This window comes from Lissotriton vulgaris, chromosome 1_1 (assembly GCF_964263255.1).
Source record: "Lissotriton vulgaris chromosome 1_1, aLisVul1.2, whole genome shotgun sequence".
Classification (NCBI taxonomy): Eukaryota; Metazoa; Chordata; class Amphibia; order Caudata; family Salamandridae; genus Lissotriton; species Lissotriton vulgaris.
This window is the reverse complement of record NC_141685.1, coordinates 74,223,339-74,236,397: the sequence shown is the minus strand read 5'-3', so window position 1 is coordinate 74,236,397 and position 13,059 is coordinate 74,223,339. Positions and strand designations below refer to the sequence as shown.

At 46.6% G+C, this 13,059-nt stretch overlaps 1 long non-coding RNA gene and 1 pseudogene across 1 annotated transcript in view; both read left to right on the top strand.

The window, feature by feature from the left end:
* The window catches only part of LOC147737374 (uncharacterized), an 81,488-nt gene extending 71,769 nt beyond the window's left edge, over nt 1-9,719 (top strand). Inside the window, exons 3-5 of the long non-coding RNA XR_015296648.1 lie at nt 8,151-8,222; nt 8,883-8,936; nt 9,474-9,719. This is a non-coding gene — a long non-coding RNA (uncharacterized LOC147737374). The remainder of the gene's footprint in view (nt 1-8,150; nt 8,223-8,882; nt 8,937-9,473) is intronic.
* Nucleotides 9,720-9,842: 123 nt separating this feature from the next.
* Nucleotides 9,843-12,439, top strand: LOC147737373 (uncharacterized; annotated as a pseudogene).
* The last annotated feature ends 620 nt before the right edge of the window (nt 12,440-13,059 follow it).

The window sequence follows — 13,059 nt, the reverse complement described above, 5'->3', positions numbered from 1 at the left end:
GCACCTAAGGAGTTCCTAATCTGAACATGAGATATAAAGCCATTTTCTCAGCAGGGAACAGCAAGTCCAAGAACGGCCCCCAGCGACGTTCACATGTTACTTTCTGGTAATTAGTCGGAAGGATGCCGCTCCCGGCTTCTTGCTTGCTCCACATGAATGATCAATATGTCTTTGTAACCAGTTCTAGGGTTGCCTTCCTCATCAGTTCCAAGTTATTCTATTGCTCTACCCTACAAGTGGATGTTAAAATGTTCTTAACGTGCTTGAACCAGGGTAAACTATTATAGTTCCTGCATCATCGCAGTTCCTTCAGCTCCATTCTATATCAGGCAAGAGCTGGAGTCGACCACACTCGCCCCTGGTGTCTTACGGGGTCGAGATCCTCAAGTGTGGTGAACCCCAGCTCAGCTGTTAATGCTGCCATTGGGGTACCAGGACCCAGGTTCAGTAAACTTCACAAGAAGATGTTTCCCAGTTTATGAAGAGCCTGAACTTTCGTAAAATCCCACAGTTAGCACCTGAAGAACAAGCCACCCGTGCGTTTGTCTTGAATGCGTCAGTGCTCCTTTTATTGGTCTCTTGCTGCTTGAGTTAGCAAAATGTAGAATTGTGGCGTCAAGTTTGTTTCCAACTTCGCCAGATGAGTTTTCCAATATAAATGGTCTGCCGGGGTATGTGGGGAGCTTCCAGGGACACGTACTTCACACAGATTATATACAACCTCAGAGCCTGGTCGATTCTACTTTGGCCAGTAGTGTGGCTCACTGGTTAGAGGCGGCAGACCCGAGAGCAGAGGACGGCCCGGGACCAGGGTTCGAATCCCGGCGCGGCAGGTTTCTGGACCAGGGTCAGCGGACTCGATAATTCTCTCGCCTCGGTGCCCACTCTGATCAGCGATCACACTCGGCAACTCTGGGCATTAGCTTGCCTCATCTTCACTAACGGCCCCACCAGACCGCCGGGGATGCCTGGTCTCACCCTGGAGATACCCATTAAGGGACCATCTCTCAGGGAAGCCAGGAAGGGTTTCGCAGCGGTCGAAGCGCCTTGGGACCCTCTGGGTAAGTAGTGCGCTATATAAATGCCTATACATTTACATTTTTCAGAATCCGGCCTGAAGGTTAGAAAGGATATTTTTCTCCTTTGTCCAGGTCTTGAGTCGAGACTGTAAGAGTTTCCTAAAGATTGCATGATTCTAGAATCGCACCAAGAGTCATTACGGTGTTAAATAACTCTGTTAAAGGCCCTGAAGCACTGAATGTCTGAACTGGCCCTCCCTCCTCTCCTCTGAATCCATGCAATAACGCCTCGCGAAGGTGTGGAGGAGGGAAGCCCATGTCACCGCACAGTAAATCTCAGCCACAGGAACACCCTTGACAAGTGCTGATGCGGAGGACTCTACTCTGCGGGACTGAGCGCAGATTCCCTCAGTCAGTTCCTTTGTGATGCACAAGATGATACAATGAGATAAGGTCCTCTTCTGGGCAGAGGTGCCCTTCTTGCAGCCTCTACAGTCGGCACCTATGGTCAATATAAATGTAGACATCCCTTTGGGGCTCTTACTGATGTAATGTTGCCTCCTCTGGGGGTAGAAGGTGGGAAGGGTGACAGATCACATCAGATGGAAAGAGGTCACTCTTTGGGAAGGAGAGGCGATGTAGTTCTGAGGAATAATTCCTCCAGGAAGAAGAATGTGAAGGGCGGCCACACACTCAGTGCCTGTAACTCACTGATGCGCCGCAACGAAGTGATGCTATAAAGAGTACAAAGGTATAGCCAAACTGCTAGACGAGGGACCTGGGGGAACAGCAGATAACAAGCAACAACGCTTCACTGTAGAGTGATTTCTGAAAATTACCAAGAGCGGTCCATTAACCAGAAATGTACAGTTTTTACATTTGCTGACATGACGTGGACAATATGGAAAATACAGTTCAAAAGCAAAGATAGAACAATCACACTTGATTAAATCTATTCACAGAATTTAGCAAATGAAATCAGCAATAATCATGAAATAAAGTGTGCAAGAAGTGAACAGCTGCTCATGTGAATAAAAAAGTGAGGGGTGCATCGAGACAAAGTGAAGATGTATGACTCGACTCCTCGAGTGACTTACAGGCGCTATAGACACTCCATTTCGTTCTATGGTTTGTAAACTGTCTTAGTTCATAATAAGTCTACAGCGTGAAAATAAGTCCATTGACGCATAAGCAATGGAATAGGTGCAAAGATATGTGCCAGTCCCCTCAAATATCTATGATTGGAGATTGCATGAGGCATGCTGGACAGGGAATCAAAGTATCCTTCGTCTACTGCTCAACTCTGCAGGACCAGCGACAGAGCACAATGGAAACCTTCTGAAAGGAGAGCCTTCGAAGAGTCCACGGTATGATCAACACGCCAGACGATGTATGATTTTTATCTTCCAGAAGAGACTGACTCGGTGTAGGGGCAACAAGCTGATAAAATTAGATCGACCACCTCCATTGTCAGCTGGAAGGAGCTCCGATGCCCCTTTCAAACTCCAGACATGAAGGTGGAGGCTCTGGAGACCGAGGTGCGGGTCCCGTCTCTCTCGATCTCCAGGCATGAAGGTGGAGGCTCTGGAGAACGAGGTGCCTTTCCTGCCCCTCTCGATCTCCAGACTTTCCAATTGGGAAAGAAGGTCCACTCGAGGCAGATGTGGCAGGTGGCACATGGAGAGGCGCAGGCAGGCCATGTACCACACCCTTCTGACCAGTGATGGGTGGTAAGAATTGCTTCAGAACAGTCATGGTGAATGTTCCTGAGAGCGGGAGGGATTAAGGATATGGGAAGAAAGGTGTAGTGAAGCGGAAAACCCCACCTCAACCGAAATGTGGTCCCCAACATTTCCCACAGTGTAAACTGGAGGACACACAATTGTGGACAATGGGCGTTATCACAAGTTGCAAATCGGGGTCCCACAGGGCTAACATGTTCTACACCAGAATCCAAAAGGAGATGCCGTTCGTGCCTGGCAAGATGAAGCCAACTCAAGCTGAGAGCTGACCAGATGGTTGGCTCCTAGCCAGGTCCCATGCTGGTGCACGTAGAACCCAGAGACTGGCACTTTTGCGGCGCCGGAACTTCACTTTTTTTAAGCTCCAGTGGCGCAATGTGCCACTGCATATTTATAAGGCCACGTGAAGCCACTTTACATGGCTTTTCATGGCCTTATAAATATGTGCCCCTTTCACGCAGAGCACTGCATGAAACGGGTGATCCATAGTTGTTACTGTGGGTGGCATTAGGGAGGCACAACCAGAAGATGTATTTTTTATTTCTCCTCTGGCTTTCCTTTTTCTATTTGTGCTGCATTCTGCTACACACCTATAGTAATAGGAAATCGCCTTTTGTGATTGACTTTGTGCAGGAACGTCTCCCTACAATCAATCAACCCTGCAACGCAGGCACCCTTGCATTACACCTGCGCTGGGTAAAAGGACAGGAATGCGCTGAATCACATAGATACGGTGCATTCCTACCCTTTTGTTCTGATGTAGGACAGTGCAGCAAGATTCCTTGTGGTGCTGCCCTACCCAAAACCTCATAAATTAGGCCCAGAGTCTCTGGGCTTCCTGACTGAGGAGGAGAGACCTGCAGCAGGACGGCGTTGGATTGACTGAATCCAGTCGAGCGTGAACTAGAAAAAGAAGAGATCACATTCTTTGGCCACATCTACACCGACACAAGATGTTTGGACGAAAGAGCCAGAACACCCGTAGGAACATGAGACCACCTTGAGCCAGACCACCGGTAGGATCATGAGACCACCATGAGCCAGACCACCCGTAGGATCATGAGACCACCATGAGCCAGACCAGATTACCCCCCTCCCGTAGGATCATGAGACCACCATGAGCCAGACCTGATTACCCCACCCCACCCGTAGGATCCTGAGACCACCATAGCGTTTGAGCAAGAAGCAACAGCTAAGAAGAAGACATTCGCTGTATCAGAAGTCCACAGAGATGGGTCGAGGAGATGTGGTCATGGAGTGACTCGCGTGTATTCTCTTCCTCAAGCATTCTCTTTTTCGTGTTTTCTTTTCTTTCATTCTTCTCCTTCCTGTCTGATTTTCTTCCCCTCACCCCACCTGATGGCCCAAAATTCTTTCATTTGTCAACCAAGCGGTAAGATGTAGATTAGAGCTTAGTTTGAGCCGGTGGTCGGAGGTGGGGCCCTTCAGCACTCTCTTTTTGGGGGCTGGCACTTATTTTTCCTCATCAGACTTTTACCCATCAATCCATCCATCCATCTACCCATCCATACACCCACACATCCATCCACTCACCCATCCACCAACACACATCCATCCGCCCATCCACCCACCCATCCACCAACCCATCCACCATCCATCCATCTACCCACCCATCCACCAAACCATCGATCCACCCACCCAACCATCCAACCACCCACTGACACATCCATCCACCCATCCATCCACCCACCCATCCATCCACCCACCGACACATCCATCCATCCATCCATCCACCCACCCATCCATCCATCCACCCACCCATCCATCCACCCACCCAACCATCCATCCACCCACCCACACAGCCACTGACCCATCCATCCATCCATCTACTCATCTATCCCCCCTGACACATCCATTCACCCATCCATCCACCCACTGACACATCTACCCACCCACCCATCCATCCATCTCCACCGCCTTGGCAAAGTGGGCTCTGGCCCCGGGCCCCGGCCTTTAAGGGGCCCCTGATAGACCTGGCTCTGTCTCCACACAGCCCTACCCTGATGACCTTGAATGGTTTTTAAACACAGTTTGTTTTCATATATTTGTATTACAGGTGGGTGGCAGGGATTGTGCGCAGTGTCAGTGAGCTGCTGCTGGGTCATTGGACACACTTTAGAGTCTTGAGCAGTCTGATTGGATCAGGAACCCACAACTGGTCTGAGCAGGGGCCCCAAAATGTTTGGTCCAGGGCCCTCACAATCCTTAAGATATACCAGCCTCCCCCTCCTCTTCCTCTCTTTCCATCCATCTAATTTCTACCTCCCACCCCCAGAAGAGAAGCGGAGGGGCCCCTCCCAGAAGCAGAGGGGCCCCTCCTATAAGCAGAAGCAGAGGGGCCCCTCCCATATGGAGAAGCAGAGGGGCCCCTCCTATCCTTCTACAGGGGTCCACAGGGGGAGGCAGCAGCAGTCGCCCAGGGAAGGGATTATTCTGTCTTTATTTTAGGATCTTTATAAAGCGTGAACGAGGGGGGGAGCCAAGGCGCCTCGGATTAAACATTTATTATCACAAGTTGTGACGAGAAGAGATACACACAGTATAACACCCCCAGAGGGACAGACATCAGGAGTGGGGTACAGTGGGGTGCAGTGTCAGCTGCACAAGACACGATCATCACCACAAGTCAGAAATACCCCAGAGATATGTCCCCTCCGGAGAGGACATTTCAGGTTTATAAGTCACTTTTTGGGGACGGATCATTGAGGGGTGTTGGGGGACTGGGGGGGCCAGCAGCATCACCCGAACCAGGCCCCGGGGCTGAAAGATGGAAATGGATCAGGACATTTCCCTCATTCTGAGTGATGAACACATGCCTCGTGTGTAGCGCCTCGTGTCTGGTGTGTGGTATTAAAGCGCCTCGGTCCGAGCCACAGTCCTGCCCCCAGGGGGGCGCCTCTAGGCAGGTCCAGGCGAGCAGAGTCTCTCTTCGGGGCCTGTGCTTAGCGCCCCGAGGCTCAGGGCGGAGTCAGAGGCGCTGTATGGTGTGGAATGAACTCTGGGCTCCTCTGTCCTTAATGAGAGTCCTTCACTGAGAGGCCTGTCCAAGGGTGCAGAGGAGGAGAGGCCTGTCCAGAGGTGCAGGGGAGGAGAGGCCTGTCCAGAGGAGGGGTAGAGGAGGAGAGGCCTGTCCAGGGGTCAGAGGAGATGAGGCCTGTCCCGGGGGGGGCAGAGGAGCAGAGGCCTGTCCAGAGGAGGGGCAGATGAGTTGAGGCCTGTCCAGGGGGGCAGAGGAGGAGAGGCCTGTCCAGAGGAGGGGCAGAGGAGGTGAGGCCTGTCCAGAGGAGGGGCAGAGGAGGTGAGGCCTGTCCAGGGGTGCAGAGGATGTGAGGCCTGTCCAGGGGTCAGAGGAGGTGAGGCCTGTCCAGGGGTGCAGAGGAAGTGAGGCCTGTCCAGCGGTCAGAGGAGGTGAGGCCTGTCAGGGGTCAGAGGAGGTGAGACCTGTCCAGGGGTGCAGAGGAGGTGAGGCCTGTCCAGGGGTCCGAGGAGGTGAGGCCTGTCCAGGGGTCAGAGGAAGTGAGGCCTCTCCAGGGGTGCAGATGAGGTGAGGCCTGTCCTGTGTTTGGGTGGTTCATAGAAGGTGGGGCCTGTCTCCCAACCCACCCCTCTTGGGAAACAAGTCCAAGTTGTAGGCATTTCTTATAAACAACTAATAAGCTGTCAGCAAAGGTTCCCATACAAATTGGGTCATTGATGAATGGCCACAAACTTAAACTTTGATTAAGATCTAGTTATTATGTTAGGGAATAACCTTGTAAAATGATTGGTGGCTTTTAGGTGAAGAGTCACAATTCATTATTCATTTTGTGGGTGCGGTTTATTAAATTACATTTTGTTGTGCCATGTTTTCGTGAACATTCATTGATTGCTGTCATTTTTACCTCATCATGAACCATGTTAATAATGTGTTCTCTCTGTCTAAAAACTTAAGAACGTTTCCTTGATTTTTAACTAAGCAGGTTCTAGTCAGTTTGCTATTTGATATTATAAAAAAAGTTTTCTTATTTCTTAGCACACGTTTGTTGTGTGGTCTGTCTATTGACTTTACAGCTAGAGCTATTTCTGAGTCTGTCTTTTGATATACTTTAGAGGTTACCTTTATGTGATTCTCCTGCAAATATTATGATAATTATTTCTCTGACTGAGTAACCATATTTATGCCTTCAGTAATTATTTGAAACCTTTAATATAGCTTTGAAGCTTGTTGTAGCTCCAAAGGCAAGTGTCTTTACCAAGGGAACGGTCCTTTAATGGGCAGTATTGCCTGCTATGGCTGACTATAAGGTCATACACTTTTTGACCTATGAGGGCAGAATGTGTTACTTAATAAAACAACGGTGTCCCAGAGACCCAGGGGGTTGAAACACCTCCGGTACTCCGAACTGCTGTAAGCGTGAATGTTGAACAGTTAACAGCCGCATGCAGGACCACAGGGGTTAATTGTTGAACAGTCACAGCAATCGCTGTGAAAGGAGGCTGAAGTCAGCCCCTGGTTCTCCCTGGGCTTGGCTAAACTGCTTTTCATCATTCAGGTGAGTCGGGAGATACGGGAGTTGAGCTGAACCTCCCCTCCTTCCGAGATGCCAGTGACACTGCGAGCTATGGGAGGAGGAAGGGGGAGGCTCCTGTGTGCCCTGCTGCAGGCTCTATCTTCTGCCTTCTCCTCCTGCCCAATCCATGTATTTCGGAGAGGCAGAGGCTGTGTATTAGGACATTGTAATGTTGAGAGCAGTGGGCCTATATCAGGTTGTATAGGCTGCTGCTGCTCCGTTGTCTCCAATGGAGGTCTAAACATTTCAATGTTCCAAGCTTTGTCTCGTGAAGGATTTATTTATACTGACCCTCCGCATCATCCCTTCAGATAAGTTATAGATAAATAGCACCAACACATTGATGCTTTGTTGCTTCCATTGCTCAGCATTCAAACTCTGCATCAGCTTGAACGTGAATTGCTGTTGCTCTGAGAGCATGGTTTGTATAAATCTAAGAGTCTGGTTGACTGATTTATGAACGGTGGGCAGAATTATGTACAAGGACATTAACATACCTATGCAAACCAGATTGTTTTGATTTGCAAGTTTCATGGTCTGTAAATGGAAAGATGGGGGTTATGAAGACGTGGACTGGGTTGTTAGGGTTTGTTCTCTGAGACTGTGTGTGCTCTCTATATTCACAGAGACCTTTTCCAGCATGGGATCATGGTTCTTGGTGAACCAAAAAAGTATTTATTCATACCCATATTTGCATCACAGTGGCCTCCAGAGAACAAGAGATTCTTTTGTTTTGCAAGTACAGGACGTTTTTTTGTAAAATGGGATGAAGTGTGATAGTCGTCTGACGCAAAACTATTTCTTTACTTCCTCTCAAGGTATTCTGGGATGACCAGGCAGTGCAGCGTGGCTGCCACCCTTGGAGGAACAAAATATAACATAACTGTCAGGTAAGGATTCCTATAACTCTTAAGTTTCCTTTTACCTTGTTTCTTCTTTCTCTATTCCCTTTCTTGATCTCTGTTTTGTTTTTGTCTCTTCAGCTTCAATATTTGACTCCCTGTGTGCACTATTCTGGTTGTTATCAAACTTCTGATAATAATATGATGGAGCCACATTCCTCCTGGAAATGTTGGGGGTGTAGTGCAGGTCCAGTTCCTTCTTAGGCGAGTTTTGCCCAGCAGTTCCTTAACTATTGGCACATTTGTCTTCTCCTCTACACCAGGTGATACTCTCACCCCTCTGACTGTTCTTTCGGCGTCTTTTCTCTCTTGATCTGACTTCCATCTCTTTACTTCCTCCTAAACTATCTTTTTCTGTCTTATCTACTACAAGCAAAAGACACAGTATATGTGTGTGGACACACATGCACACAAGGCTTGCTTTAGGGTGGTGCAACCGGTGGAGCCGTACCTGGTGCTGACCTTGGGGGAACTGTGTTTAGATGTAACTTATGGGTTCACAAGCATCTGCTGCACAGTTTCCTGTGCTGGACCCCTGAGGTCAAAGTGGAAGATAGCTTTTTTTCCCCTGTGCTCTATTTTGTGTTTTTCTTTTCCTGACCCTTTTTAGTTTCCTTTACTGTTGTGCTGTTTTTTTCACTTTTTCAGGTGTTGCAGTGCCTGGTTCCTGTCGGAGGAGCTTGATGAGTTCTGAGCCACCAAGTAAGTCCTTATCATCCGCACAATTTGAAATAGTGAATTCCACTGAGCTAACTGGACACAGCGTCAGTCTACAGTGGCATTTAAAGCGTTGATTACAACTAGGCGAATTCCTTTTTTCAATAAAATGTCCCTTCCTAGATCCCTTGAAAAAGGAATAGATGAATAGTTTAAGTGAGTAGGGGAGTAAGTAACATCTAATAATTCATTAAAAGAATTACAAATATCTCACTATCATGCCAGCCTCTTTCACAGAGAGTGTAAATTGATAGAGTTGGCTGCTTCTAAGAATCTATGTTGCAATATATGTGCAACTTGTGTTTCTCTCTTAATTATTAAATACGTTTTCTCTCACACCCATGAGCTCCAGTTATCCGAAGCTCCCAATCTACAGTGTCCCCGAGCTGTTTCACCACTATCAGAAATGATACTCAACAGATTTCCTGGCTTGTTTTTGTCAATACTTTCTTTGTGCAAAGTATAAGGTCACATATATTTTTTCTTTGTGTTCATTAACAATTTGTCACTCCATTTCTACAGGTGACTGAAGCATGAACAGAAAAAAGAAGGTTTAAATTTAGTGAAACACAACGAAAAGGATTATTTCAAGGAAAGCTAAAACATTCTCGAGCTCTTGAGAAGAAACGCATTCTATGTGCCAGGAATGGTGAGGATGTTGGTGCGGAAGAAACTGGTGAATGAGAAAGTTGTCAAATCCCTATAGTAAAATTGCCATAAATGTTTACCAAGTGTCAGTAACTCAGATTGAGGAGAACATTGGCCACAATTGATCCCCACGCAGGGCACTTGAGAAAACTCAGTGCTGTAATTTTGTTTTTACGGTTTATGAGAAATGCTTTCGGAGACCTAAACCCTCCCCAACCGATCAGCATCCGTAGACGTGTTGTGATGTGACAGAACCGTCAAAAAGACTAATATTCATGGTTTACAAGCGCAAGCTTTTGTCTCTGTCTCCTGAAGACGAGAGGAGAGAAAAGATTGTTTAAAAGAAAGTCATTGTAAATACTCTTTCTCAGATGTCGTTACAGCAAAGATGCTGGATTATCATTTCCAATATAGGAAGATTTTCTCCACCTGCTCTGTCTCTTGGGTTGATCCGAGTGGTTTCAAAGTGTCCTATAACTCCAAAGTCTATCATGTACCTGTCTTAGCCACTGAGCAAAAAAGCATATACTGGCACAGGAAGTATAAAAGGGGCCAGTGTTACGCTATTGATAATTCATAAACCACCCTGGCATGCCCTAATCATCTGTCATTACTTGTATGAACAAACATACCTTACAGGCAAGCACTAAAGCCCAAAGACCTTATCAGTGCTTTTAAAACTCCTAAATCAAATGTGATAAACTAGAATCACTAAATGAGACTAATTAAACTTGAGAGAATTCACCCGGGCATAACTTAGAGAAAATGAATCCCTGAGAGGCCTCTTAATCAATACAAGGGGCTCCTCAGTGAAAGTTAATAAGACAAGTTAGATCGGTGCCTTTAAAGGTAGGAAAATAATTTCCAGGTAAAAACTATAATTAGTTGAATACATATGTTAAGAAGAGCATCTGAAATGTATTTTAGAAGTTAATGCTGAGTTGTAACATAAACAAGTACACAATCAGAAATCAGATTCAGTCTTAAGATGGCATGTATCCAGGAACAAACCCAACTTGGAGAAACAAACAACTCGAATAAGAGCAATGACTGTGAGAACAGCTTTAGTTATCAATCCCACCTCACTAAACATGAGAAAACTAGCGCTGGACGAAAACCCTATCAATGTCCCGAATGCCAGAAACACTTCAATCACAAATCCAGCCTTACTGTACATGAAAGAACCCATAATGGGCATAAACCGTATCAGTGCTCTGAATGCTGTAAAAGCTTCAGTCAGAAATCCAGCCTTACTGTACATGAAAGGACCCACGCTGGACAAAAACCTTATCAGTGCTCTGAATGCTGTAAAAGCTTCAGTCATAAATTCAGCCTTACTGTGCATGAAAGAACCCACACTGGACAGAAACCGTATCAGTGTTCTGAATGCCAAAAAGGATTCTATCACAAATGCGGTTTAACTCAACATGAGAGAATCCATACTGGGCTCAAACCCTATCAGTGCTCTGAATGCCAGAAAAGCTTCAGTCGGAAAATAACTCTCACTTACCATGAGAGAACTCACACTGGGCAAAAACCCCATCAGTGCACTGAATGCTGTAAAAGCTTCGGTCATAAATACAACCTTACTGTACATGAAAGGACCCACACTGGGCAAAAACCCCATCAGTGCTCTGAATGCTCTAAAAGCTTCAGTCATAAATTCAGCCTTACTGTGCATGAAAGAACCCACACTGGGCAGAAACCGTATCAGTGTTCTGAATGCCAAAAAGGATTCTATCACAAATGCGGTTTAACTCAACATGAGAGAATCCATACTGGGCTCAAACCCTATCAGTGCTCTGAATGCCAGAAAAGCTTCAGTCGGAAAATAACTCTCACTCACCATGAGAGAACTCACACTGGGCAAAAACCTTATCAGTGCTCTGAATGCTGTAAAAGCTTCAGTCATAAATCCCGCCTTACTGCACATGAAAGGACCCACACTGGACAAAAACCTTACCAGTGCTCTGAGTGCTGGAAAGGATTCAGTCTGAGATCCAGTTTAATTGAACACGAGAGAACTCACACTGGACTAAAACCTTACCAGTGCTCTGAGTGCCGGAAAAGCTTCAGTCAGAAATCCCACCTTACTGTGCATGAAAGAACCCACACTGGGCAGAAACCGTATCAGTGTTCTGAATGCCAAAAAAGTTTCTATCTGAAATGTGGTTTAACTCAACATGAGAGAATCCATACTGGGCTCAAACCCTATCAGTGCTCTGAATGCCAGAAAAGCTTCAGTCGGAAAATAACTCTCACTCACCATGAGAGAACTCACACTGGGCAAAAACCTCATCAGTGCTCTGAATGCTGTAAAAGCTTCAGTCATCAATCCAGCCTTACTGTACATGAAAGGACCCACACTGGACAAAAACCTTACCAGTGCTCTGAGTGCCGGAAAGGATTCAGTCAGAGATCCAGTTTAATTGAACATGAGAGAACTCATACTGGACTAAAACCTTATTAGTGCTCTGAGTGCCGGAAAAGCTTCAGTCAGAAATCCAACCTTACTGTGCATGAACGAACCCACACTGGGCATAAACGGTATCAGTGCTCTGAATGCCACAAAAACTTCAGATTGAAAACAACTCTCACTAGACATGAGAGAACTCACACTGGGGATAAACCTTATTAGCTTTTTGAATGCTGGAAATGTTTCAGTCGGAAATCTGGTCTCACTCAACCTGCGAGAACTTACCTGGAAAAAACCTCATCATTGTTCTAAATGCCAGGGAAGAGTCTGCTGGAGATTCAGTTTCATTCAACAAGAGAGAACCCACAATGAGAAAGAAAATGACTTGTGCTCTCAATGTGACAAAAACTTTAGTTGTAAATGTAACCTTTCTACATAAGAGAGACAATGTGGGAAAATAAAAGGTGCTCACTGTAAACCCTGGGGGAGGAGCTTTCAGACTCGCAAAACATTTACATGAACCAGCCACAAAGACATTGATTGTCCATCAAACTGTCTACTGAGAAAAGCACACAGCGTGGGATGGAATTGCTTGAATTAACCTCATTCTTTTGTAACTATTTGTGGCCTCATTCCATTCAGCGTGTTTTGTTTGCTGAGTGTTTATAATCCATGGCTCTGACTCACAGAGTCCATTCGATCCTGAACTTTGAGGCCACGCCTCCAAGGATCAGGAATGCTTGAACCTCAAACTGTTTCCAGCCTTAACGAGCCTCACCAGGGGGCTGCAGCAGGAGTCCCTTTGTCATAGGTCTCTATGGGACCAACATCTGTTTATGTCTGTACCACGTAGGGTTGATCATTGAGAAAAACTAAAGGTGATGGATGGACTGGTAGTTAATCTCTGCAACATCCCACCACATCATTCTCTAGTCTTTGTGTAACTACAGACGAGGTCAGCCATATGCAAACCATTCTTGGCCCCATCCTAAATAGTCCTAATTGTCACGTCCTCTCTGGCTCCTCAGGATCAGGGTGATACTA